The 27,256-nt window shown below is 41.4% G+C and overlaps 1 protein-coding gene across 9 annotated transcripts in view; it reads right to left on the minus strand.

The window, feature by feature from the left end:
* Nucleotides 1-27,256, minus strand: part of AFF3 (ALF transcription elongation factor 3) — a 523,081-nt gene that overhangs the window by 370,031 nt on the left and 125,794 nt on the right. For 3 of the 9 annotated variants that reach the window (XM_073614718.1, XM_073614719.1, XM_073614721.1), the window contains exon 2: nucleotides 17,397-17,468. The exons of the other annotated variants lie outside the window; for them this stretch is intronic. The gene's annotated coding sequence lies outside the window, so the exon portion shown is untranslated. The remainder of the gene's footprint in view (nucleotides 1-17,396; nucleotides 17,469-27,256) is intronic. 9 annotated transcript variants of the gene reach the window in all.

Genomic DNA, 27,256 nt, shown 5'->3' on the forward strand with positions numbered 1-27,256 from the left:
AAAGGACTGCAAAACCATGCTAGTTCTGCAAATACATGAATCAGTGGTTTCTGGCAATAAATACTTTAAAATAAATGTCTTTTGGATACTTCCAACGTTTTTCCACCCCAGGCAAAAAAGCACGGTAAGGCTTTATTGAAAATATAATAATGTTTAGTACTGAACATTTAATTCAGATTATAGCTGCTATAAGAATGATAAAAATAAAAATTATGGCATTATTGTATATTTTACTATCACTGGAACTTAAACAATTACAGTGACAATTTCATTTTTGTAGCCATATTAAAGGTAAACTTGTCACGAACCTGAACTATTCAAACTGAGTTTATGATGGCAAAGCATAAGCACAGGTTACCTACAGTGAAAAGATATGTCAAAATGAGTAGTAGATCAAGAGACACAGGTATATGGAATTATATGGAAAATCTTGATTTATCCTGTAAATCAAGCTTAGCCTTGCATGCTCCTGATTCTCAAATCTTTTTATTGGTCAATGAATCTACCTTACAGAATAAGGAGCATAGGGCTAAACTCAATGTTTACTGGAAAAGTCAGAATTTGCATGCAACTTTCACTGCCTACATCTTTGGGTCTATTAACTGTTCTGATAAATTCACTGAAGGTAACCTCTGCTTATGCATTTTATCATCATGGCCAAGGTTTGAGACAGGTTTACATTAGAGATGCCTTTTAATGCATATGTCAAAGAGAATTAGGTACTGTATACAAGACATAGTACATTCAAAACTGACTTTTAACTGGCATTGTCATTTCCATCTTCTTTACTGAGCAATTTATTGGTGCCAGTTTCATTTTCACACGCCACAAAAAACGATGATGGATTGAGACTCAAGGTGCTAATGACTTATAGCAGGTTCCTCCATGTGACAGTGTTAGGTTTCACAGGGGGAAATGCTTCTTCTAATGAAATGTAAAACCACTATGCACTTAGAACATGGTGTCACTCCTTAATGAGTTGTAGCTTGATCAATAATGCTGTGCATAAAAGGAGCTGCAGCCATGCAATACTTCGAAACAATTACAGGATAAAAAAAAAAATACATCCTGTTTTTAAATCAAATTGTTAATGGCAATGTGTACGTACATATTATTCTGTTTATACATGGAGACCGCTCAGGGTAAAGCTATTACTCAGATCTACAACTGTCACTGTGATTGAATAGAATGTCGCAGCTGAGCCTAAACAAGAGCTGTGACTTGAAAAACTCTTGGAGAGATAAAGTACACTGAATGTTTTTTTTTTTTTTTTTTTTTTTACAGTTTACCACAAGGCAAGAGCTTACAGTACACATCAATCTGTGACACAGACCTGAGATGAGATGGATGTTTACTCTCAGTTTTTTATCCTGGATCCAATAAATTAAGTTCTATAGCAGAGATACTGTGCTGTACTTCACCTAAATTCTAACAATGTTGTTTCTAAAACTTTCACTGTGAGAGTGATAAAAGCTCCTCCTGAAAAAAATTGAATGTATTCTCAGGGACTGGTGCAACTAGGATTATGGCCAATCATAAGTTGCCCATGCATGTGCAGTTTGGACTTCTTCTTCTTGGAGTTTGCGCTTTGATAACCAACCTTGGCAAAAAAGGCAGTCATGGTAGATGCTGACTACCCAAAAATTCTGGGGTACAACGAATTACATGATTCATCCTGGCTGTTAAATATTATAGAGAATATACAAAAAAATAATAATAAGTTGAGATCTTGCTTTAAATCTAACTCCTAAACATATTCTACAACTCTAATTAGGAATGCTGGCATAAAAATCTGTGTGTTTTTGTGTGTGTGTGTGTGTGTGTGTGTGTGTGTGTGCGCATCTATATTTTGGATAGCATATCTCACAAAAGGGGACCATCCTATAGTTTGAGACCCGCTAGTTTAAACTAGTGGGTCTCAAACTATAGAATGGGTCTCCAAACTGCAGGATGGGTCTTTAAACTGCAGCCTGAGGGCCAGATGCGGCCCTTTGCTAGCTTTTATTTCGCCCTTGGGGCACTATTTAGCACTATTCCTCCCACTGACACCAACAATGGGGTACTATTTCTGCCACTGACACCAAAGATAGGGTACTATTACTCCCACTCCTGCTCACAATCTCCTTTAGTTTAATGTGCAGAGTACACAAGACAGCAAAGTATTTCTCACACAGTGTCAGAGTAATCAATAGGCAGACTAGGTACTTAGCCCCACACTGTTTAAGGGCCCCATGACAACGGATCAAAAAAATAATAATTTGATCTTGAAAGAAAATTACAATGAAACATTCTTAAATTGCTTACAAAATATGGAGAAAATTAATTATATTGGTTGTAAAGGCAGAAGGTTTTTTTCTTAATGCATTCTATGCATTAAGATAAAAAGCCTTCAGTGTGCAGCAGCCCCCCTACGCCCCTAATACTTAACTGAGCCCCGTCTCAATCCAGTGATGTTGGACAAGAAACTCAGCTGCCTGGGACTCCCCTCCTCATTGGTTGAGACAGCAAAGAAGTGCCATTGGCTCCAACTGCTGTCAATAAAAGTCAGTGAGTCAATGAGGAGAGAGAGGGGTAGGGGCCAGGCCATGGCTTTGTGTCCGAATGGACACATTGAGCTGTGGCTTGACTTGAGTGCCACCATAACAAGCTGCTTGCTGTGGGGGCACTCAACAGGAGGGAAGGGCCAGGAGTGCTGAAGAGGTACCCCAGAAGAGGAGGATCTGGGCTGCTCTGTGCAAAAGTATAACATGTTTGTTATTTAAAAAAACAAAAAAGAGACTTTAGTATCACTTTAGCTCAAAGAAATGTAAAATTTACATTAAAGACTCTATAGAGAAAATACTGTGTGAATATAATATACCCAATAATAAATTAATGTACATAAACCACAGACATCAAGTTCACATAACAGTTTATCTCCTAAAAGCTCATCTTCTTTCAGCTGTCAGATTGCAAAAAAATGTTGGTGGAACCTACATACGTGCAATGATGGTCATCTCCACCTAATGGCCAAAATGCACACTACTTAGTTCAATGTTATCCCACTTGACCATATACAAGAAAAACATCTAGAAACCTGCAAGGAGGGGGTGGGGAGGGCAAGGTTTCGACTACCTAGGGGACTCCACAGAGTTTAATGCAGCACTGCTCTCGCCGTGTTATATTTTGTCTAAACTAGTTAGATATTCAGCTGCAGTTACATTCATTTTTTTATGGTGGTCATAGATATCATAAGAGAGCCTCCTGGTCTTTCTCATTTCTATAACCTATGAGCTTCCTGCAAACACCACTGGCCATGCCTTATTATGGGGCATAGGAACTGGCCTTGTCTGGCTGCTGTTTTTTTTCCCTGAGATAAGCTGCTCCCTACTGTCTTTGTTCAACTTTAAAAATACTTAATCAGCCAATAGATCCAGATGCTCAGCTAAATTGCAACTGGTAGTCTTAACACATCTAGCAATGAATACCTGATATCTTTAGACATGAAAATTCTTAGCATCCTTAGCCAAATTTAGAAAAAGACAATTTTATTACAGACATTGGATAATTATCTGCAGATTATGCCTGGTCTTCTACATAGAAACTCATATGGACAACATATTTTTATCTTTGTTAATTAGTATTTTTTAATATTTTTCTAAGGCTTCATTAATCTTTTAAAATATATCTGCAATACACGTTAATTTTTAAAGTCATAGGATTTTCATTTTAATTGATGTACAATAGTATTCAAAGTAATATTGACAAAATGACATTCATCCAAGGAAACATTAACAGAAACATTAAGCTCCAATGAAAAACTTTTACATGTCACTGGAAGATATTAGATGGTAAGGACCAGAGTTACCAAAGAAAGTATTAATATTTTACCAGTTACCTTATATAGAACTATAAATTAATGTGTATATAAATGTAAATAGTATGCCAATATATACTCCTGCACTAATGGATAAGAGAATTATAAATTGTGAACAAATACTAATAAATTGTGAACAAATTAAATAATAAATAGGTTGCTGCTCTCAAAGTGCATGTGCCTTTAAATGTGAATCAAAATATAAGAGCGCTACCCAATGTTAATGCTAACACATCATTATCACAGTGCAATATAAATAGCAATCCATATTCCATAATCATAATTAATAAAATTCCATAAGTTCATAAATCTTTCAAAAGTTCATAAATTTTCATGTCATGTTCTTCCAGTGCAGCTTCAAATTTTCAATTGTGCAGTATAAAGTGCCAAGTGCCGGAAAAAAAAACCACAATCTGTGTGATCCATGCTCCCCTCTATGTGCCCTCACTCACCAGGTATACAGTGGGGACAGAAAGTATTCAGACCCACTTAAATTTTTCACTCTTTGTTATATTGCAGCCATTTGCTAAAATCATTTAAGTTCATTTTTTTCCTCATTAATGTACACACAGCACCCCATATTGACAGAAAAACACAGAATTGTTGACATTTTTGCAGATTTATTAAAAAAGAAAAACTGAAATATCACATGGTCCTAAGTATTCAGACCCTTTGCTCAGTATTTAGTATTTAGTAGAAGCACCCTTTTGATCTAATACAGCCATGAGTCTTTTTGGGAAAGATGCAACAAGTTTTTCACACCTAGATTTGGGGATCCTCTGCCATTCCTCCTTGCAGATCCTCTCCAGTTCTGTCAGGTTGGATGGTAAACGTTGGTGGACAGCCATTTTTAGGTCTCTCCAGAGATGCTCAATTGGGTCTAAGTCAGGGCTCTGGCTGGGCCATTCAAGAACAGTCACGGAGTTGTTGTGAAGCCACTCCTTCGTTATTTTAGCTGTGTGCTTAGGGTCATTGTCTTGTTGGAAGGTAAACCTTTGGCCCAGTCTGAGGTCCTGAGCACTCTGGAGAAGGTTTTCATCCAGGATATCCCTGTACATGGCCGCATTCATCTTTCCATTGATTGCAACCAGTCGTCCTGTCCCTGCAGCTGAAAAACACCCCCACAGCATGATGCTGCCACCACCATGCTTCACTGTTTGGACTGTATTGGACAGGTGATGAGCAGTGCCTGTTTTTCTCCACATATACTGCTTAGAATTAAGGCCAAAAAGTTTTATCTTGGCCTCATCAGACCAGATAATCTTATTTCTCACCATCTTGGAGTCCTTCGGGTGTTTTTTAGCAAACTCCATGCAGGCTTTCATGTGTCTTGCACTGAGGAGAGGCTTCCGTCAGGCCACTCTGCCATAAAGCCCCGATTGGTGGAGGGCTGCGGTGATGGTTGACTTTCTACAACTTTCTCTCATCTCCCGACTGCATCTTTGGAGCTCAGCCACAGTGTTCTTTGGGTTCTTCTTTACCTCTCTCACCAAGGCTCTTCTCCCCCGATAGCTCAGTTTGGCCAGACAACCAGCTCTAGGAAGGGTTCTGGTCGTCCCAAACGTCTTCCATTTAAGGATTATGGAGGCCGCTGTGCTCTTAGGAACCTTATGTGCAGCAGAAATTTTTTGTAACCTTGGCCAAATCTGTGCCTTGCCACAATTCTGTCTCTGAGCTCTTCAGGCAGTTCCTTTGACCTCATGATTCTCATTTGCTCTGACATGCACTGTGAGCTGTAAGGTCTTCTATAGACAGGGGTGTGGCTTTCCTAATCAAGTCCACAGCAAAGGGTCTGAATACTTAGGACCATGTGATATTTCAGTTTTTCTTTTTTAATAAATCTGCAAAAATGTCAACAATTCTGTGCTTTTCTGTCAATATGGGGTGCTGTGTGTACATTAATGAGGAAACAAATTAACTTAAATGATTTTAACAAATGGCTGCAATATAACAAAGAGTGAAAAATTTAAGGGGGTCTGAATACTTTCCGTCCCCACTGTATATGACTCCTATGAAAGAAGTCATAAGTCCTTGTAAAGATGACTGGGCTCTGTAGTTCCATGGGCGATATCTCAGTTTACAGCATAGGTGTGCAATGCAATGTAAACAAATGGCAGACAAAGCAATATAGCGTAATTCTGTTTATTGGTTACATAGAACAAACAATATCCACTCACATGTAAAAACACTTTAACACAAGTTAAAAAACCGGAACAGGAAGTAAGCATTGACTTGCGTCTCTCCGGCTGGAAATTACATCTCCACCCACGGTTAACTAACGCGCTTCATCCCTCCCACAAGACGTTATCAAAGGATATCACATTTGTTTACATCGCATGACGGCGCATTGAGAATTACATATGCTGTAGACCAGTGGTCATCAACCCTGTCCTCAGGGCCCACTAACAGGCCAGGTTTTATGTATTACCTTGGGGAGATGCAGACTAGAATACTGCAATCACTGAGCAGTCACCTGTGATGTATTTTAGGTATCTTGCAAACCTGGCCTGTTAGTGGGCCCTGAGGGCAGGAGATGATGACCACTGCTGTAGACTGAGACATCGCCCGTGGAACTACAGAACTTATAAACTTTTATTAATGGATGATTATGGATTGCTATTTATATTGCACTGTAATTATATAGAACTATGTTTCTATCCATTAAACCACTGCTTAATGAAAGTAGTAAGATAGTAAATTTTGGTATGATGTAAATAATTTATTGATAGCTAAGTCCAGCAATTAGCAAAAACAAAAACATCAATACTCAACACTAACAATGGGCGAATGGTTCGGCCCGAGCATAAGTTCGGGCCGAACTTTGGTTGTTCGGACATTCGGTGAACAACGAACATTATGCGTTGTTCGTGGCAAATTCAAAAGCCGCGCAATCTCGTTAAAGTCTATGGGACACTAACATGAAAAACCAAAAGTGCTAATTTTAAAGGCTAATATGCAAGTTATTGTCACAAAAAGTATTTGGGGATCTGGGTCCTGCCCCAGGGGACATGTATCAATAAAAACATTTTTTTAAAACAGCCATTTTTTCGGGAGCAGTGATTTTAATAATACTTAAAGTGAAACAATAAAAATGAAATATTCCTTTAAATATTGTGCCTGGGGGGGTGTCTATAGTATCCATGTAAAGTGACACAGTTTTCCCGTGATTAGAACAATACCACAGCAAAATGACATTTCTAAAAGAAAAAAAGTCATTTAAAACTGATCACAGCTGTAATGAATTGGGTCTTGGCAAATCCATTGAAAAAAACAGCATGGGTCCACCCCCCACCCCCCCAGTACATTACCAGGCCCTTTGGGTCTGGTATGAATATTAAGGGGGACCCCGAACCAAAAATGTAAAAAAAATTGCGTGGAGTTCCCCCCAAAATCCATAACAGGCCCTTCAGGTCCAAATAAAAAAAAATGCAGTAGGGGTCCCCCCCAAAATCCATACCAGACCCTTATCTGAGCACGCAGCCTGGCAGGCCGCAGGAAAAGAGGGTTGACGAGAGAGCACCCCCCCTTCTGAACTGTACCAGGCCACATGCCCTCAACATGGGGAGGGTGCTTTGGAGTAGCCCCCCAAAGCATCTTGTCCCCATGTTGATGGGGAGGGGCAGGCAGGGCAGGCAAGGGTTGTGGGGGTCTGGAGGCAGTGGCATATCAGAATCTGGAAGCCCCCTTTAACAAGGGGATCCCAAGATCCCGGCCTCCCCCCCATGTGAATTGGTAATGGGTACATTGTACACCTACCATTTCACAAAAAAATGTCAAAAATAGTAAAAAAGATAGGAGACACTTTTGGACCAGTCCTTTATTAAAAAATAAAAATGTCCCGTGATGTAGATCCATCTCACGCCCCCCGACGGACCGTAAAAAGGAAACAAAGCCGCAACAGCTCCGCCTCCATGGGAGGCTCCCGCAAAGTGACGCTTCTTCTCGGTGACAGCTGTTATATAGCTCAGGGCGGGGCCACCCAGGGACGTAAATGGGTGACATGTTAGTGTCCCATAGACTTTAACGGGGTTCCACAAGTTCTGGTGCGAACCGGGGGTGGGGGGTGTTCGGCTCATCCTTAACACATTTCTATTTCACATCTGTACAACAACCCCAAACATACAGCCAATGAAGTGATGGTTTGGCCCCCTCAAAGACCTGATCTCAACATTTGGATTTCACTTCTGTTACTTTCCATTTTGTTAATTGATCAAAATAAACTATTACCACTTCTTTTTCTAAAAACATTCTTAATCCACAGCATTTTTTCACACCTGCCTAAAACTGTTGCACTTTAATATATATATATATATATATATATATATATATATACACACACACATACAGTATCTCACAAAGGTACACCACTCATTTTTGTAAATATTTTATTGCATCTTTTCATGCGACAACACTAAAGAAATGACACTTTGCTACAATGTAAAGTAGTGAGTGTACAGCTTGTATAACAGTGTAAATTTGCTGTCCCCTTAAAATAACTCAATACACAGCCATTAATGTCTAAACCGCTGGCAACAAAAGTGAGTACACCCCTAAGTGAAAATGTCCAAATTGGGCCCAAAGTGTCAATATTTTGTGTGGCCAGCATTATATTCCAGCACTGCCTTAACCCTCTTGGGCATGGAGTTCACCAGAGCTTCACAGGTTTCTACTGGAGTCCTCTTCCACTCCTCTGTGATGACATCGCAGAGCTGGTGGATGTTAGAGACCTTGCGCTTCTCCACCTTCCATTTGAGGATGCCCCACAGATGCTCAATAGGGTTTAAGTCTGGAGACGTGCTTGGCCAGTCCATCACCTTTACCCTCAGCTTCTTTAGCAAGGCAGTGGTCATCTTGGAGGTGTGTTTGGGGTCGTTATCATGTTGGAATATTGCCCTGCGGCCCAGTCTCCGAAGGGAGGGGATCATGCTCTGCTTCAGTATGCCACAGTACATGTTGGCATTCATGGTTCCCTCAATGAACTGTAGCTCCCCAGTGGCGGCAGCACTCATGCAGCCCCAGACCATGTCACTCCCACCACCATGCTTGACTGTAGGCAAGACACCCTTGTCTTTGTACTCCTCACCTGGTTGCTGCCTCACATGCTTGACACCATCTGAACCAAATATGTTTATCTTGGTCTCATAAGACCATAGGACATGGTTCCAGTAATCCATGTCCTTAGTCTACTTGTCTTCAGCAAACTGTTTGTGGGCTTTCTTGTGCATCATCTTTAGAAAAGGCTTCCTTCTGGGACAACAGCCATGCAGATCAATATGATGCAGTGTGCGGTATATGGTCTGAGCACTAACAGGCTGACCCTCCACCTCTTCAACCTCTGCAGCAATGCTGGCAGCACTCATATGTCTATTTCCCAAAGACAACCTCTGAATATGAGTCAACTTCTTTGGTCGACCATGGCGTGGCCTGTTCTGAGTGGAACCTGTCCCGTTAAACCACTTTATGGTCTTGGCCTTTGAGCTGCAGCTCAGTTTCAGGGTCTTGGCAATCTTCTTATAGCCTATACCATCTTATGTAGAGCAACAATTGTTTTTTTTCAGATCCTCAGGGAGTTCTTTGCCATGAGGTGCCATGTTGAACTTCCAGTTACCAGTATGAGAGAGTGAGAGCGATAACACCAAATTTAACACACCTGCTCCCCATTCACACCTGAGACATGGTAACACTAACGAGTCACATGACACCTGGGAAAGTGGCTAATTGGTCCCAATTTGGACATTTTCATTTAGGGGTGTATTCACTTTTGTTGCCAGTAATTTAGACATTAATGGCTGTGTATTGAGTTACTTTGAGGGGGCAGCAAATTTACACTGTAAGGCCCCTTTCACACTGGGGCGGGGGCGGCGTCGGCTATTGTTAGTGGCGCTTTACCGTCAGTATTCGGCCGCTAGCGGGGGGGCGGTTTTACCCCCCCGCTAGTGGCCGAGAAAGGGTTAAAAACCACCGCAAAGCGCCTCTGCAGAGGATGAATTAGAGCTGTGAGCCAGGCCTTCTTGTCCACATCAGTGTCTAACCTCACAAATGCACTTCTGGAAGAATGGTCAAACATTCCTATAGACACACTCCTAAACCTTGTGAACAGCCTTCCCAGAAGAGTTGAAGCTGTTATAGCTGCAAAGGGTGGGCCAACTCAATATTGAACCCTACGGACTAAGACTGGGATGCCAATAAAGTTCAAGTGCGTGTAAAAAAAGGTGTCCCAATACTTTTGGTAATATAGTGTATATACATATATATATATATATATATTGTATTTATAAAACAACGAAACATATTTGTATATCTAACAGAGTATCAAACAGCAGTTTGTTCTTAAAAGAAGAATACAAATCACAGTGTTTGGTGAATGGAAAAACAAGATGGAATATAATTTTGAAGTCTAATGTACTTCTTTTTACAAACCCTTTCATTGCCTCCATCACTCGCCCACCTGATCTTTTGGAAAACGTGTATCTTGTAAGATCATTGGGTTTATATTGATCTAGTCAACAGCTCTTAAAATGCTTGTACAATATGCTTGTCATTCAGCGATCATTATTTCTCCAGCTCTATAATAATATTAATAATAATAATAAAAATAATAGTTGATGTGGTTAATTCAGTTTTTTCAGTAAAAAAAACTCCATACAAGCAACAAAGATGATGTCACTTCAAAGCTTTATTTAGCCAAAAACGCATGGGAACAGCCCCTCACTGACGTGTTTCACCCTTATCCTTGTAGTCGCAGAGATGGGGGTGGTTAGGGGGAGAATTACAGCATTTGATATAAAACACAAAAGGGAGGAGGCTAGAAAGATAGGGGAATATAGGAAGCGCGAAAAGGAAGGGCAAAAGTCTGGAAGGAGAGGAAAATGGAAAAAGGAAAACATAGAACTCCTGAAACCCAAATGAAAATTGATCCAATCTAACATCAAACAATTGGTAAACTGCCAGACAAGATATGTAATTTCTTGCATTGCATGTAAAAAACTAAAAAAAACTATAAAAATATACATAAAATATGTTGGCAGAACAACAAGATGATTGTGCAGAACAATATGTATCCAGTGTAGCGTCCTCTAGAGTACAAATTATAGAAAAAATATATTGTCCATTCAGGGGACAATGCTGAGCTAGGCAAAAGAGAAATATTTTGGTTATATAAACTGGTCATTTGCATTCACAATAGGATTAACTTTGAGTAGGATGTGACATATTATTTGATAATATTCTAATATTGATTATTAATTTGGTTTGCAGGAGCTCTATACCTTTTCCTGTTTTCCTTTTCCCTTCCCTTGGAAGGTAGAAGGGAGGTCTATCTGGAACTAAACTAACTGCACTGAACAGAAGGGGAGAACAGAGGGAGAAACCAAATAAACAGGTTGCAGTGGCCCAAAACCACCACCATTTCAGCATACATTAAACAAGGGCAACCTGATACAGTTTAATACAACGAAAAAAATGCATACACGTGGGTCAGAAAATTGAACTTTACTTGTATACATTCACATAGAATGTATTTGTTTATACTGACAATTTAGTTGATTTGATATGATTATTTATTCACATCTATATATATATGGTAGGCGTGTCTCTTTAACGATATGTGTTTAAATGAAATGCTGTATTTAGGCACCTCTTCCCTTGACTGCCCCATCCCTTCGATTAAAGTAGTATTAAACCCAAAATAGGGTCTATAAAAATTAATGATTTAAAGAAAAATAATAAATAAATAAAAAAAATCTGATTTTTTAAAAATTTAAATCAGATTTTTTGGTTTCAATCAGATTTTTTTGATTTTTATCAAATTTATTTTAATAAAATACATGTATTTATTTTAAATTTTAATTACATTTTAATTTATTTTAAATTAAAAATAAAGGATCTAAATCTAGTTTTCTTTTTAAGATACATTAACAATTTAGTTTATTCATCATGAAATGGAGCTTAGTTATGTGGCGTGAGGCTGTATATTCTGCAATATTTACATTTTTGGTAAACTCATTCAATGAATCCAAGCGCTGTAAGTTGAGATAACACTGCATTGGCACAATTTCACAGTAACCGTGAGATAAAACAAAGTTCAGGAATATTCCTTTTTCCCATTGTTTTGCAAATCTATATACACTACAAACTGTATGATTGCACCGGTTCTGCTATTGCTGTTTTACTAACTTGACAGTTATTATTTAAAATAGGAAACCTTCATTTTGTTTGTAAATATTAAAGGTTCTATCTACGAGCAAGAATAAGTCCTTACATTTAAAGAGCACCTGTCATTTCAGATCCATCATGGCAGCGCCTGATAGCGGACATCCACTCACCTGCTGATACCACATCCCTCACCTTGTTTTGTCACCAGCTGTCCCATTAAAGTGAATGGGACTGTCGGTGAGTCAACAGCGAGTCAGAGGAGGAGCCGCCACGGGACAATTGAGATGACAGTTACTCTTTAAAAACTATGATTTAAATCGAGTTGACGTAAATCAAGCCTTTTTACTAGTGACTTAAATCATGATTTAAATTGTGATTTAAATCGACTTGATTTAAATCAAATCCACCCTGACCCAAAAACAAACATTTTATTATACTGCAGCTTACGAATTCTTAAATGTGGCTGCATTTGTTATCCGTTTTAAGCGTTTTTTCCTTTATTTTCACCTGGTGATTTTTCTGGCAAATCTGTTGTTTTTCCGAAGAATAAGCTTTTCTGCTGATGCAGCAGTTGGGTGATTGAGACAACTATTTAACACTGACAGGGGCGCTTACAATGATCAGCTTTTATTCATTTATATAAAACCTTTATCCCAAAAAGAGAACCAAACGTTGCTGTAACTGCAACTGCTTAACCACTTGCCGCCCGCCCTATTACCAAATGAAGGCGGCAAAGTGGTTTGATATTCCTGACCAGACGTCATATGACGTGATCAGGATATCGAGCCGCTGCGCGCCCCCGGGGGCGCGCATCGCAGCGATCCATGTTGCGGGTTGTCAGTCTGACACCCTGCAACACCGATCTAGGTAAAGAGTCTCTGACGGAGACTCTTTACCACGTGATCAGCCGTGTCCAATCACGGCTGATCACGATGTAAATAGGAAGAGCTGGTGATCGGCTTTTCCTCACTCGCGTCTGACAGACGCGAGTAGAGAAGAGCCGATCGGCTGCTCTCCTGACAGGGGGGGTCTGTGCTGATTGTTTATCAGCACAGCCCCCCTCGGATCCCGCCCAGGACCACCAGGGAAGGCGCCCAGGACCACCAGGATGGCCATCCACACTGGACCACCAGGTATGCCCCCTAGACCTCCAGGGAATTACCAATCTGTGCCCAGGCAGCTGCCAATCAGTGCCCACTCCAATGCCTACCACTGCCAGTGCCACCAGGGATGCCTATCAGTGCCTCATATCAGTGCCGCGTATCAGTGCCCATCAGTGCCACGTATCAGTGACCATCAGTGCCCAGCAGTGCCGCCTATCAGTGCCCAGCAGTGCCGCCTATCAGTGCCCAGCAGTGCCCAGCAGTGCCGCCTATCAGTGCCACCCTATCAGTGCCCAGCAGTGCCCATCAGTGTCGCCTATCAGTGTCGTCTATCAGTGCCCATCAGTGCCAAACAGTACCACCCATGAGTGCCCATCAGTGCCACCTGTCAATGCCCATCAGTGCTGCATATCAGTGCCACCCATCAGTGCCGCCTACCAGTGCCCATCAGTGCCCATCGTCAGTGCCCGGCAGTGCCCGCTCATTGGTGCCACCTCATCGGTGCTGCCGTATCTGTCCCGAACAGCAAACTCCATTGAAGTCTAAGGGAACCAAACATAAGAAATCAAAGGTGCCCATTTTGAAGGTTAATATGCAAGTAATTGGCCATAAAAGGGGTATGGGAGTATGGAGGTAATTTCGCCCAACACTAGTGATTAATAACCCTTTCTTTTGAGGTTAAGCCATCCTTATTTCCCATGCTGGATTCCTTGTAACTTTCAAATGATGAGTTTTAAAATTCCCTTTTCCTATAGTTTATGGCTTTTTTTCGACATTTGAAGTAAGCCAGATAGGGTTGATTTTTATCTTTTTAAATGTATTGCCCTTGGGAATCAATTTTGCAATGTGTTTGAATAAAGTGAGTTTGAAACAATCCCATTTCTGTTCTGCGTTCATTTAAGTATCTGTAAACTCTCACCTTGTAAAACAACCCTATACAAGCAAAGCTGCTCCAGGTGAGTAATAAGCAGTCCACCCACTAACAACACATGGTGAAGGTGCCAGCGCAGCTCATCTGTAAGCCACAGAGAAGAAAAGGACCTGGAATCTACTGTACTTCTTCAATTCAAATTATTACATTTTCTTTACAATCATCACAGACAGTGTGGGGTACAGCTAACTTAACACGTTTTGTGCTACAGTTAGTGCTTACTCATAACTCTCCACCTCCATAACCCAGAGGTTATGCGTTAGTGCTAACTGTAGCGTGAAACGCGTTAACTTTCAGCTGTACCCCACACTGTCTGTGATGATTTTAAAGAAAAAAAGAGGTTGAAGTGCAGCGGATTCCAGATCCTTTTCTTCTCTGTTAAAACAACCCATTCAGTTTAAAATAGAAATGAAAGGCAAAACATTTATTTATATATATATATATATATATATATATATATATATATATATATATATATATACACACATACACATTGTAAAAAAAGTTTCCCTTTTTTTATAACTGATCACATAATCTCTGTTCTCAGCTGCATAAGGAGCTCAGAGAGCTAGTGAAGGAGAAGCAGCAGCACACTGGGAATGGCTGTGCAGGGGGGGGGGTTGTCAGCACAAGTCTGATCATTGGAAGAGAGCAAGCTGAGTTCTAAGCACAGATAGAGAACTGACCATGCTGTGTTCTCATGCCTAGTGTGGCTAGTTTTTATTAAGGAAAGCAGAGTGACTGACAGGGACACCAGGGATTTCAGACAAAGGAAGCAATACAAATAGAACAGGATCATTTTTCATACAAGTGTATGGTACAGCAGGCACATATCAGGAATAGGAAATGTTGGGTTGACATATTCTTTAATGACAGTATTTCTTCCAAGTCTAAGTTCTGGAGAGCAGTCTACAGCATTGGAAAATTGGCTCTCGTACCATTAAGGGCCAATCATACTTGTCCATTACTAAAGCATGCTGCATGCAAACGGAACACTATGAATCCAGCCTAAGTGTTTTTGTCTATCCAGTACATGTTTGCTGTTTATAACATAAATAAAATGATGTTACTGCTACACAAATTTTCTGTTATATGGACATTATTTTACATTTCATTCAAATGTGTATATTCTTACATACTAGTTAAGACACAAAAAAGGGAATTAATTTGAACTTGCATAACCTGCTACAGTGAGCGGTGTACTTGGAATACGTCACACAAAGCACGATAGCTCTAGATCCCTTGAGCAAAGTGGTGATTACCGCAGTGTAGCAGAAAATAAATACTGAAGAGATTAAATTTGACTGTGGCATGTCAGCCTTTTTATTTAATGTTGCCTTATCGCACAGTGAAAATGCATCCTTGCTCCCATACTGTAACTGCTTGCAAAAACCCCAGTAGCATTTGAGATGTATTTAATAGCCCCTTGAGATTATACATGCAAAAATACTACATTAAAATGTTTAATTGGCAAGCAGTTTACAGAGCAACTGTAAAAGCAGCAGGGACAATTTACATATTGCTCAAGATGGAATGCATACTGCACACTGTAGCACAGTGGCAAATCAAGCAACAGATTTGCATATGTTTTATGAAATTATGTAACATAAACAGATCACCGAAAGGCACTTCATTTTTATCATGTCTGTGGAAATAAAATCTTTGGATGTTGGATCCAAAGACAAATCAGAGAATCTTTTTTTAAAGGAAACAGTTTCATGATAACACACACACACATACTCATACCCCTTTACACGCACATGAACTTTAGTCTTAGTCCGTAGGGTTCAATATTAAATTGGCCCACCCTTTGCAGCTATAACCGCTTCAACTCCTCTGGGAAGGCTGTCTACAAAGTTTAGGAGTGTGTCTATAGGAATGTTTGACCATTCTTCCAGAAGTGCATTTGTGAGGTCAGGCGCTGATGTTGGACAAGAAGGTCTGGCTCGCAGTCTCCACTCTAATTCATCCCAAAGGTGTTCTATTGGGTTGAGGTCAGGACTCAATCTGGCCAGTCAAGTTCCTCCACCCCAAACTCACTCATCTATGTCTTTATGGACCTTGCTTTGTGCACTGGTGTGCAGTCATGTTGGAACAGGAAAGGGGCTATACCCAAGCTGTTCCCACAAAGTTGGGAGCATGAAATTGTGCAAAATCTCTTGGTATGCTGATGCCTTAAGAGTTCCCTTCACTGGAACTAAGGGGCCAACAACCCCACACCATAATCCCCCCTCCACCAAATGATTTGGACCAGTGCACAACGCAAGGTCCATAAAGACATGGATGAGCAAGTTTGGGGTGAAGGAACTTGACTGTCCTGCACAGAGTCCTGACCTCAACCCGATAGAACACCTATGGGATGAATTAGAGCTGCGATCCAGGCCTTCTCGCTCAATATCAGCACCTGACCTCACAAATGCGTTTCTGTAAGAATGGTCAAACATTCCCATAGACACACTTCTAACACACACTTGTGGACAGTCTTCCTATAAGGGTTGACGCTGTTATAGCTGCAAAGGGTGGGCCAGCTCAATATTGAACCCTAGGACTGGGATGCCATTAAAGTTAATGTTCGTGTAAAGGCAGGTGTCACAATACTTTTGACAATATAGTGTGTATATCTATATATAAGGAATATATCTATATGTAGGAAAATCTCCCTTAGCAGGACTTAGGCAGTTTTAACTCGTCCCTACTCTATCTAGAATTTTTTTTTAAAGTTTTGGTTTTAAAGGGGTTGTAAAGGTAAAAATTTTTTCACCTTAATGCATTCTATGCATTAAGGTGAAAAAACTTTTGACAGTACCGCCGCCCCCAGGCCCCCCGTTTTCCTCACCTGACGCCTCGAATCTTCGCTGCTCGTCCTCGTCATCTTCATTGCAGCTCAGCCTGGTCGCTGATTGGCTGCAGTGGATGGATTGAAAGCAGCGCAGCCATTGGCTCGTGCTGCTGTCAATCACATCCGATGACGCGGCGCGCCGGGGGGCGGGGCCGAGTGATACAGCGAGCGGCTATAGCCGCCGGCTGTATCACGGGAGCGCGCCCGCAAGCACTGACCACCGTGCGAGGGAGCTCGCATTAAGGTGGTAAATGCTTGCGGGGAGGAGCTGAAACAGCCGCCGAGGGACCCCAGAAGACCAGGTTCGGGGCCACTCTGTGCAGAACGAGCTGCACAGTGAAGGTAAGTATAACATGTTTGTTATTTTAAAAAAAAAAAAAAATTAACTTTACAACCCCTTTAAATACACTCTCAAGTGGAATTCAAGCCTAACGCTAATATTCCTAAAAATGTCCCCCTCTCCTCCTACCTATCCTGCCCACCACCCTGTGTATAAATGATCTGTATACTTACCTTTTTCTTAGTCTGCTCCGGTCCAGTCATGTGATCTTGTAGTTCCAGCTCCCCTTTGGCAGTGAGCAGTGGCTGTAGGTGAAAGGAGGGAGAGTCAACAACAGTGGGTTATGGGAGCCTATAGGTGACATCACTGCTAGGGAATTCCCAGTTGTTGGATATTGATTATTATTCCTGACAATCTCACCTCACTTCAATACTGAAAGGCCTCCAAACATAAGCATTTCATCAATGGGAAGTGATTTTGTTGGATACTAAAGACTGTCATCTGTGGATACCTGGTGAATTGTGCTATAACCTTTAATGCTTGAGAAATGGAAGGATGACTGATATTTTAGGAGCACTTTTAGTATTATTTTAGAAAAGAATAAACAATTAGGGGGACACCCTGCCATGTACCAATAATAATGGTATATAATTGGAAGGTAATTTAATTTACTCAAAGTCTTGACCTAGCTTTGGCCTATAGTAAGAGAATACAAAGTACATCAGATCCTGAGCCAATGGCTCTTAATACAGTAGTTATAAAGATAAACTCCCTACTGTCAAATGCCTTCCTGGCATTTGGTGACAAATTGTAAAAGTGGTTTATAACCCAGTTTGTTAGGCAGATTCTGCTTAGAGTTATCTCTTGCAACAAAATGCAATATAAAACCTACATTCCAGGGGGTATTGTTGATCTGTGATCTTTCTACTAGCTATTCTACTAAATACTTTGACATTTTTTTGTATCCATCTCCTGACTTGTGCCTGTCCTTAACCTTAACTTTACCCCAGATCTTTTCACAGTTACTTGCCACCCATTGTTTGCTTCAGTTGCAATACCAGGGACTGAAATGCTCCAGGAACGTTCTTTTCATGCTGAGATAATCAAAATGACCACGGCTGATCACAGTTGAAAGTCAAATGGCTTTGTGTGCCATTGAAAAGATGATTCGCTACACCTGAAGTCATTTTTAGGAGAGGGGATGACCCTTTTTCCAACTCAGTGACTCTGTTTTTGGATTTTTTTGATGTGTTGGTGTTATATCTTTCACTTGGATGTTATAAGGTGCACTGAGTAAATACAGATGGACAAAACAAAAACTGTGTCTGTCTTCATTTCAGGCTGCAAAGCAACAAAATGTGACTATTTTAAAGGGGATGATTTTTTTCTATACCCACTGTATATGGAAGTTTGTATTTCTGTCTGTTCACACATAAGATTTACACAGCTCTGTCACCTAGTGTGGCCCTATTTGGTAGGGCATGTGATCTACATTTTCTCTGCTGCAGTTTACCAACACTTATGCCCTGTACACACGGTCCGATTTTCCAACGGAAAATATTCAATGGGAGCTTGTTGTCAGAAATTCCGACCGTGTGTAGACTCCATCAGATATTTTCCATCGGAATTTCCGTCACACAAAATTTGAGATCTTGATCTCAAATTTTCCAACAACAAAATCCTTTGTTGCAACTTTCGATCGTGTGTACACAATTCAGACACATAAAGTGCCACGCATGCTCGGAATCAAGAAGAAATAGCACTGGCTATTGAACTTCATTTTTTTCGGCTTGTCGTACGTGCTGTACATCACCGCGTTCTTGACGTTCCGAATTTCCGACAAGATTTGTGTGACCGTGGGTATGCAAGACAAGTTTGAGCCAACATCTGTCGGAAAAAATCCATGGATTTTGTTGTCGGAATGTCCGATCTTTTGTACGTGGCATTACAGTTTTTTTCCCTTCTTCAGTCTGTGAATGGACAGTGAAAGTTGAAGCAGCACACAGATAAGCTCATCTCTCCTTCATTCTTCTCTTTCCGTCTAGCATATGACAGCTTATGAGCAACTGACTGTCTCTTTGTGTTGTTTCTCCTTTTCCCAGTTCCCAGAGTTCTGCTGTACAACAGCCTGCAAGAAGCTGATTATCAGATTCAGGTACTTACTGTTTGCTTTTAAAAAACTATTTAAGGATGTATTAAGGGATACAAAGCTGCATGAGTTTAAGTATTTTATATTTGCCTGGAGTTTGGCTTTAATTAGACTATAACATATATTTGGTGCTTATGAGGTTAGCGTAAAGTGGATTTCCACCCAAAAGTGGAACCTCTGCTTATGTTCTTCCCCCCACCTCCAGTGCCACAATTGGCACATTTCAGGCGGAAGGGGGGAATGGGTACCTGTTTATAACAGGTACCCTTCCCCACTTCTGGGAGACAGCGCCGTGGCGATGTCCCTCGAAAGTTCAGCCCCTCTCCTCCTCTCTATGCCGCCGGGCCAGTTAGAAAGCGCAGCACGCTTTGGGCATGTGCAGCAAGGAACCGGCTGTGAAGCCAAAAGGCTTCACTGACGGTTTCCCTTAGTTGAGATAGAGGCGGCAGCACCCGACAGCCGATCCAAAAAACGGCAGGGGTGCCAACATCACGGGCTCCCTGGACAGGTAAGTGTCTGTATATTAAAAGTCAGCAGCTACAGTATTTGTAGCTGGTGACTTTAATTTTTTTTTCCCCAGGCCGAACACCACTTTAAACAGGAGGTTTTCACATATTAGTATAAAAAGAAATGCTACATCCCAGTAACTCCGTTTGAAACTTCTAGTGTGCTAAATCTAAGAAGCTTTCAGGACATTGGCATAGATATCATAATTCATGCATAAGGTAGCCTCTAATTTAAAAGATGAGATTGTGCCAAAAAATGAATGAAAAAAAAAAGAGCATAGAAAGTCACAGCTGGCTAAGTGTAGTATTTTCTGAGGTAGTTGAGTATCTGTCGCCCGCAATGTTTTGTCATTTAGAAGTGGTTACTCACATTTGTAGGGTTGCGAGAAACCCCATGTTGGGATCAGTCAACCTTGAGATGAGCTTGTGGAGAATGCTTCTGTCTCCAAGCAGGCCTTTTGAGATGGGAGATTGCATTTGATGCTTGTCACGGTTCAAGAGCATTACCATACATTGTATGAGTGGTCAAGCAGATTGAGAAATATTATTATTATTATTATTATACAGGATTTATATAGCACCAACAGTTTACGCAGAGCTTTACAATATAAGAAATAAGTATGCTTTAGCCCTGAAAGGGATATGAAGATATGTAGAATTGCCTGCACAGTCATTGAATCATTAGATGAGTATCATAAAGGTATTTTGCCATTAAATGCGTTAATGGTGCTCTGTATAACTTTTTAAATAATATACCTTTATAATACTCATCAGATGAATCCTTGACAGTACAGATGCTTCTGCAAATAATAATATCTCTTTTGGAACCACACCGTACTTGCCCATAATTTGTCCTTAGGATTCATGCAATCTTCTGGAAGAGTAACCTAATCATGAGGAGTGCAGAGCCAGGGAAACCCTAACTGTAAAATCAATGTAATTTCAGCAGTTAATGCAAATCAGAGTAATTTCTAATATTATTAACTTACTTATTAGGTGGCTTATGCAGAAAATATATTTATATATAATAGCAGTGGTTGTACAAGAGGTTCTGATATGTAGAAACAGTATTCTTGTAAAGGTCTGATGGTCTGACAGTTTATAAGAAACTTGACAAGTTTATAAACTGTAAGAGTAATAAAAAAAAAAAAAGAAAAAGAAAGAACAAAGGAAAACACAAGCAATAAAAGCAAAGAAGCAATCAATGAGCAAATGATTTGCTGCCATCAGACGTGTCAATACAGGATACCTGGACACTTTGTGGTAGCCAAGTTGTACACAATAAATCTGTCAACTTCACAATTTATTTATAATGGCTTAAAGTGGATGTAAACCCACTCTCATCTTTTTTAAAGTACTGCCATAGTTGTGATCTACAAGGATATACACGCCTCCTGCATGTATCCTTACCTTTGAAATGTCTCCCCTTTAGCCGTTTGGAGCCACCAAAAACGCTGGATTCAGTGGGCAGGTCCGTTGTACGGTGCTCGGTGGGCGGTGTCATGACATCACCAGACTCCCCGCCCACCTCTACACTCGCACCTGGCCAGAGTAAAAAGTGCGCGCACAGGAGAAGAAGAGCGCGCTCATGGCTCCTGTCACGTCATGTGTTACTGTCCAGTCACAGTCGGGGATGATCGGTGCGGCGGGGACAGCTGTGAGCACGGATCCCCCTGAATGGCTTTTCCACTGAAAACCACGGGAGGCAGAGAAGGAGAAGCGGCTAATCAAACGCCATGCAGGGAGATCGGTGCTCAGGGCTGTCCCTCCGCTGCATCGATCACCCCCGACTGTCCCTTGTGTCTTTCTCCTCCAGCGCCTGACCTGTTCTCCTCCTCAACCACCACCACTTCCCCTTCTTCTCTGCCCCCCTCCTGTCTTCATCCGCCCGCTGTGTCTTCCTCCTCCACGCTTCCCCCCTCATCCCCCGCAGCCGGCTCTCCTCCTCTCCCACGGGCTCTGTCAGGATGGAGAGCGGAGGAAAGGACGGAAACGCTATACATGTAATTTACGGGGGGGAGGGGTGGAGTGCTGCTGGACACAGCTGTATACAGTATATATAGTCAGGTCCATAAATATTGGGACATTGACACAATTCTAATCTTTTTGGCTCTATACACCACCACAATGGAATTGAAATGAAATGAACAAGATGTGCTTTAACTGCAGATTTTCAGCTTTAATTTGAGGATATTTACATCCAAATCAGGTGAACAGTGTAAGAATTACAACAGTTTGTATATGTGCCTCCCACTTTTTAAGGGACCAAAAGTAATGGTACAAATGGTACAAACACTGTTTTTGTTTCATGGCGTGATAATGCCAATCAAGCATTTCCTGAGAACATTGGTTCCCCAGCTAATGAATGCAGAACCTCTAATCCTTGCCGTGTCTTGGTCCCCACATCCGCCTTGGGGCTCACATCCTGCCGGATAGCATCGATCTCTGTTACCTTGATGGGCGCTAGCATATTTATGTTTTTTGGGCTTATCACCCCTCCTCAGGTGGACGAGTTGGTTCACGCCAGGTCGGAGACGCACGGTACATCAGTGGATTTGGATACATCTACCCACAGTCCCCGCAGAGGGCTAAGTCGGCCTGCACATAAGACCTCGCCAGAAGGGAGGTCCACCATTGAGGGTAAGGGTCCATCTTCTAATATCTTTGGATTCTGTGAGAGTTTTGTCTACACACTCCCTCCTTCTCCATTTATCTGTGTGGCTTTTGACCTGATGGATCGTGGATGTCTCCCTCTACCTTTATGAAGCGGTTATTTACCTATGGAACTTTTCCTTCTGTCATCTATTCTATGGACTACCTCCTTTCCTTTTACGGCTGAGAAGCTTTTTTATACTTGAGGACTGGTTTATGTAACAACTTATTCAGTGCGGGAAGTTCCAAGTAGTTCATTGATATATGGTTTTAAGCACACCAGCACACATTTCACTATATATCATTTATCGACAGCACTTTGACCTATGTTTGTTTCAAGTATTTTATTTTAATTGTATTGATTTGGATCGCTTTAACATGATCCATCTTGCACATTTATTTCCTTGAATTATTTGTATTGATTGGGATTGCTTCAATACGAGTTTCTTTTTTACACTGATTATGAGCGCACGTTTTTTGTTTTATTTGAATCGTCTCTTACCAAACTTCTACTAACACGAGATTAGCAGAAGGAGCCCAAAGGGTGGTGCACTTGGTATTAAACTTCCCTTTTCTAGGGCCGTCGTACGTGTTGTACGTCACCGCGTTCTTGACGTTCATAATTTCCGTCAAGATTTGTGTGACCGCGTGTATGCAAGACAAGTTTGAGCCAACATCCGTCGGAAAAAATCCATGGATTTTGTTGTCGGAATGTCCGATTGTGTGTACTAGGCATAACAGTTGCTGCTTTGCCACCTACTTGACTTATTGTTGATGTAAAGATGTAGTAACTTTTCTACATTTCTTCTTATTATTATATTTTGTGAATTCTGCATCAGCACAGAATGTACTCTGCCACATGTTGTTTGAGCTTGCACCAGCAGAGTGTGCTGGGCAAATATGATTCTGTGTTATGGATATCTGATAGCCTGGCCAATTAGAGGGCCAGAAGAACCAGCTGAGGCATGCTGGGAGAACTAGTAAACATCTGAACCACTTCCTCGCCTGTCTATTCCCTATTGGGTCTTTGCTCTATGAGCAAGCAGACCTATTTTACCACTCTCATTAGCAACTTATCATCCTGTCCCAGTCAACTCTTCTCCACCTTCAACTCTCTACTTCGTCCTCCACCGCCTCCACCCACCAACTCACTCACTGCACAGGAGATCGCCAATCACTTCAAACAGAAGATTGATACTATTCGCGCTGAGATCTCTACTGTGCCGACACCCTCCACGCTTTACACTTCATGCCCACAGGCACAATCATTATTTCCCTCTTTCAACCCCACCACTACAGACGAAGTTGCTAAACTACTTGCTAATGTCCACCTTACCACCTGCCCTCTGGATCCTGTTCCCTCACAAATGCAACGTTCACCCTCTGGCCCTATACTACACTCTCTAACCCACATCTTCAATCTCTCCCTCTCTTCTGGCATCTTCCCTAACTCTCTAAAACATGCACTTGTCAGACCCATACTTAAAAAGCCCTCACTGGACCCATGCAATCTTAACAACCTACGCCCCATCTCCTTGCTCCCCTTCTTATCCAAACTCCTCGAACGTCTAGTCTACAACCGACTGAGCGTCCACCTCGCTGATAATGGCCTTCTCGATCCCCTTCAGTCTGGATTTCGTCCTCAACACTCCACAGAAACTGCTCTCCTAAAACTAACAAACGATCTACTAACGGCCAAAACCAATCAACACTATTCTGTACTCCTACTCCTGGACCTCTCTGCTGCCTTTGATATGGTTGACCACCCCCTCCTCCTCAAAAAACTACACGCCTTTGGTCTCCGTGACTATACACTTCGCTGGTTCTCTTCCTACTTATCCAACCGCACCTTTAGCATTTCTTATAACTCTACTTCCTCCTCTCCTCTTCCTTTCTCTGTTGGGGTCCCTCAGGGTTCTGTTCTTGGACCTCTACTATTTTCAATCTACACTGCCTCCCTGGGTCAACTGATAGCCTCCCATGGCTTCCAATACCACCTCTACGCTGATGACACCCAAATCTATTTCTCTACCCCTCAGCTCACTCCCTCTGTCTCCTCACGTATCAGTAATTTACTCTCAGATATATCAGTCTGGATGTCTCACCACTTCCTTAAACTCAATCTAGCCAAAACCGAACTTATAATTTTTCCTCCCCCTATGCCTTTTCCCCTGATCTCTCTGTCAAAATCGATGGCACAACTATAAGCCCATCCCCATATGCCAAGGTTCTAGGTGTAGTCCTAGACTCTGAACTCTCCTTCAAGCAACACATCCAATCACTGTCCAAATCCTGCCGCCTCAACCTCCGCAACATCTCCAAAATACGCCCCTTTCTAACCAATGACACAACAAAGCTCTTAATTCACTTGCTGGTCATCTCTCGCCTCGACTACTGCAACTCCCTTCTCATTGGCTTACCTCTACATAGTCTATCACCTCTTCAGTCCATTATGAATGCCGCTGCCAGACTCATCCACCTTACCAATCGCTCTGTGTCTGCCACTCCTCTCTGTCAATCCCTCCACTGGCTTCCGCTCGGCCAAAGAATTAAATTCAAAATTCTAACAACTACGTACAAAGCCATCCACAATTTCGCCCCCAGCTACATCACTAGCTTAGTCTCTAAATACCAACCTACTCGCTCTCTTCGTTCCTCTCAAGACCTCCTGCTCTCTATCTCCCTTGTCACCTCCTCCCATGCTCGCCTCCAGGCCTTTTCCAAAGCCTCTCCAATCCTATGGAACTCCTTACCCCAATCTGTCCCCTTATCTCCTACTTTATTAGCTTTCAGAAGATCCCTGAAAACCCTTCTCTTCAGAGAAGCCTATCCTACCCACACCTAACAACTGTACTTTCATTTTTTTCCATCAGCTCATCCCCCACAGTTATTACCTTTTGTCTCCACTTGACCCTCCCTTCTAGATTGTAAGCTCTAATGAGCAGGGCCCTCTGATCCCTCCTGTATTGATTTGTATTGTAAGTGTACTGTCTGCCCCATGTTGTAAAGCGCTGCGCAAACTGTTGGCGCTATATAAATCCTGTATTATAATAATAATAATAATAAATAATAATATCAGCTTAGAGGTCAGTCTCTCCTATTCCTTGGACCTAGGCACATCTAAAAATGCAGGGATCTTCTCTCTGGGGAAACACCAGAGGGGCCTTAAGGTTGACTGCTGGAAGAATAAAGCATAACGCCTGGGGGAAGTAAGCTGCAACTCTTCCCCCCACATATGGAAATGTAGGGTGGTATAGTTGAATGGAAAGTTTTGCAGAAGAACCTTCTCCATGCTATCTTTTCCTGGAAGTGAAGACTGAGCTATCATTTGAACCTAGATTGTAAAGGAAGCCTGAGCTCTAGCACAGTCTGTGATTTTGGTGGTAATCATCTGATACAATGAGAGCGACTTTAAGGTCTAAAATAGATTGAGGCTTAGTTTGATATCCAGTGATCCTCATCTGCACCTCACGCTCCCTGTCAAATTGCCTTATGCAAAAAATTCTATCCTATTTTAAAAGTCTACTAAAGTGACTGCCACCCATTTTTTCTGAACATCTAGAGCAAAGAACCATGCCTGAAATGATTTTTGTGGGGTGGACTTACTAAAGTCAATTTTTTTTTTTATAATTCTTTATTTATATAAAGGGTATAAGGGAATACATAATTACATCGCATTTAAACACTTACAAATACATCTATTCGATACTTTATGTTTGCATTTAGTGGTAACTTAAAGTTCCTTAATCTCTACATAAACATTCATAGGTTATACCCTTATAATTTTACCTAAATTGAGACCTTGGTACTAAAAAGCTTATTCCCAGTATCTTATTCCTTATTTATTTCTCTAATCCTCTCTTTAGTTCCTTTTATTAAATACCCCAAACCCTACCTATAGAAAAACATAAAAGAAAGGGAAAAAAAAAAAAAAAAAAACAATCCCATACTCCTCCTCTCCCCATTCCCCCCTACACAGCAGAGCAAAGAACCACGCCTGAAATGATTTTTGTGGGGTGGACTTACTAAAGTCAATTAAGCTGTTAACCTTGCAAGGAAATTTCCCTAAGCTTAGTGAATGCGGTGAAAGTTCACTTTGCAAAGAATATCCAACCACATGCCATATGCTTCTACATATTTGGATAATTGAAGTCATCAGACATTCATCTAATTCATTAAGCTCTGGGAAAATGATCTTGCAAAATGAACAGCCTATTTGCTTTTAGTAAATAGGCTGTAATTTGAGTACCCACATGGCTCTGTGTGTTTGGTACTGTAATGCCCTGTACACACGGTCGGATTTTCCGACGGAAAATGTTTGATAGAAGCTTGTTGTCAGAATTTCCGACCGTGTGTAGGCTCCATCGGACATTTTCCATCAGAATTTCCATCACACAAAATTTGAGAGCTGGTTCTCAAAGTTTCCGACAACAAAATCCGTTGTCCTAAATTCCGATTGTGTGTACACAATTCCGACGCGCAAAGTGCCACGCATGCTCGGGATTAGGGATGAGCTTCGAGTTCGAGTCGAACTCATGTTCGACTCGAACATTGGCTGTTCGCAAGTTCACCGAACAGCGAACAATTTGGGGTGTTCGCGGCAAATTCGAATGCCGCGGAACACCCTTTAAAAGTCTATGGGAGAAATCAAAAGTGCTAATTTTAAAGGCTAATATGCAAGTTATTGTCATAAAAAGTGTTTGGGGACCTGGGTCCTGCCCCAGGGGACATGGATCAATGCAAAAAAAAGTTTTAAAAACGGCCGTTTTTTCAGGAGCAGTGATTT

Source organism: Aquarana catesbeiana, linkage group LG02 (genome assembly GCF_042186555.1).
Source record: "Aquarana catesbeiana isolate 2022-GZ linkage group LG02, ASM4218655v1, whole genome shotgun sequence".
NCBI lineage: Eukaryota > Metazoa > Chordata > Amphibia > Anura > Ranidae > Aquarana > Aquarana catesbeiana.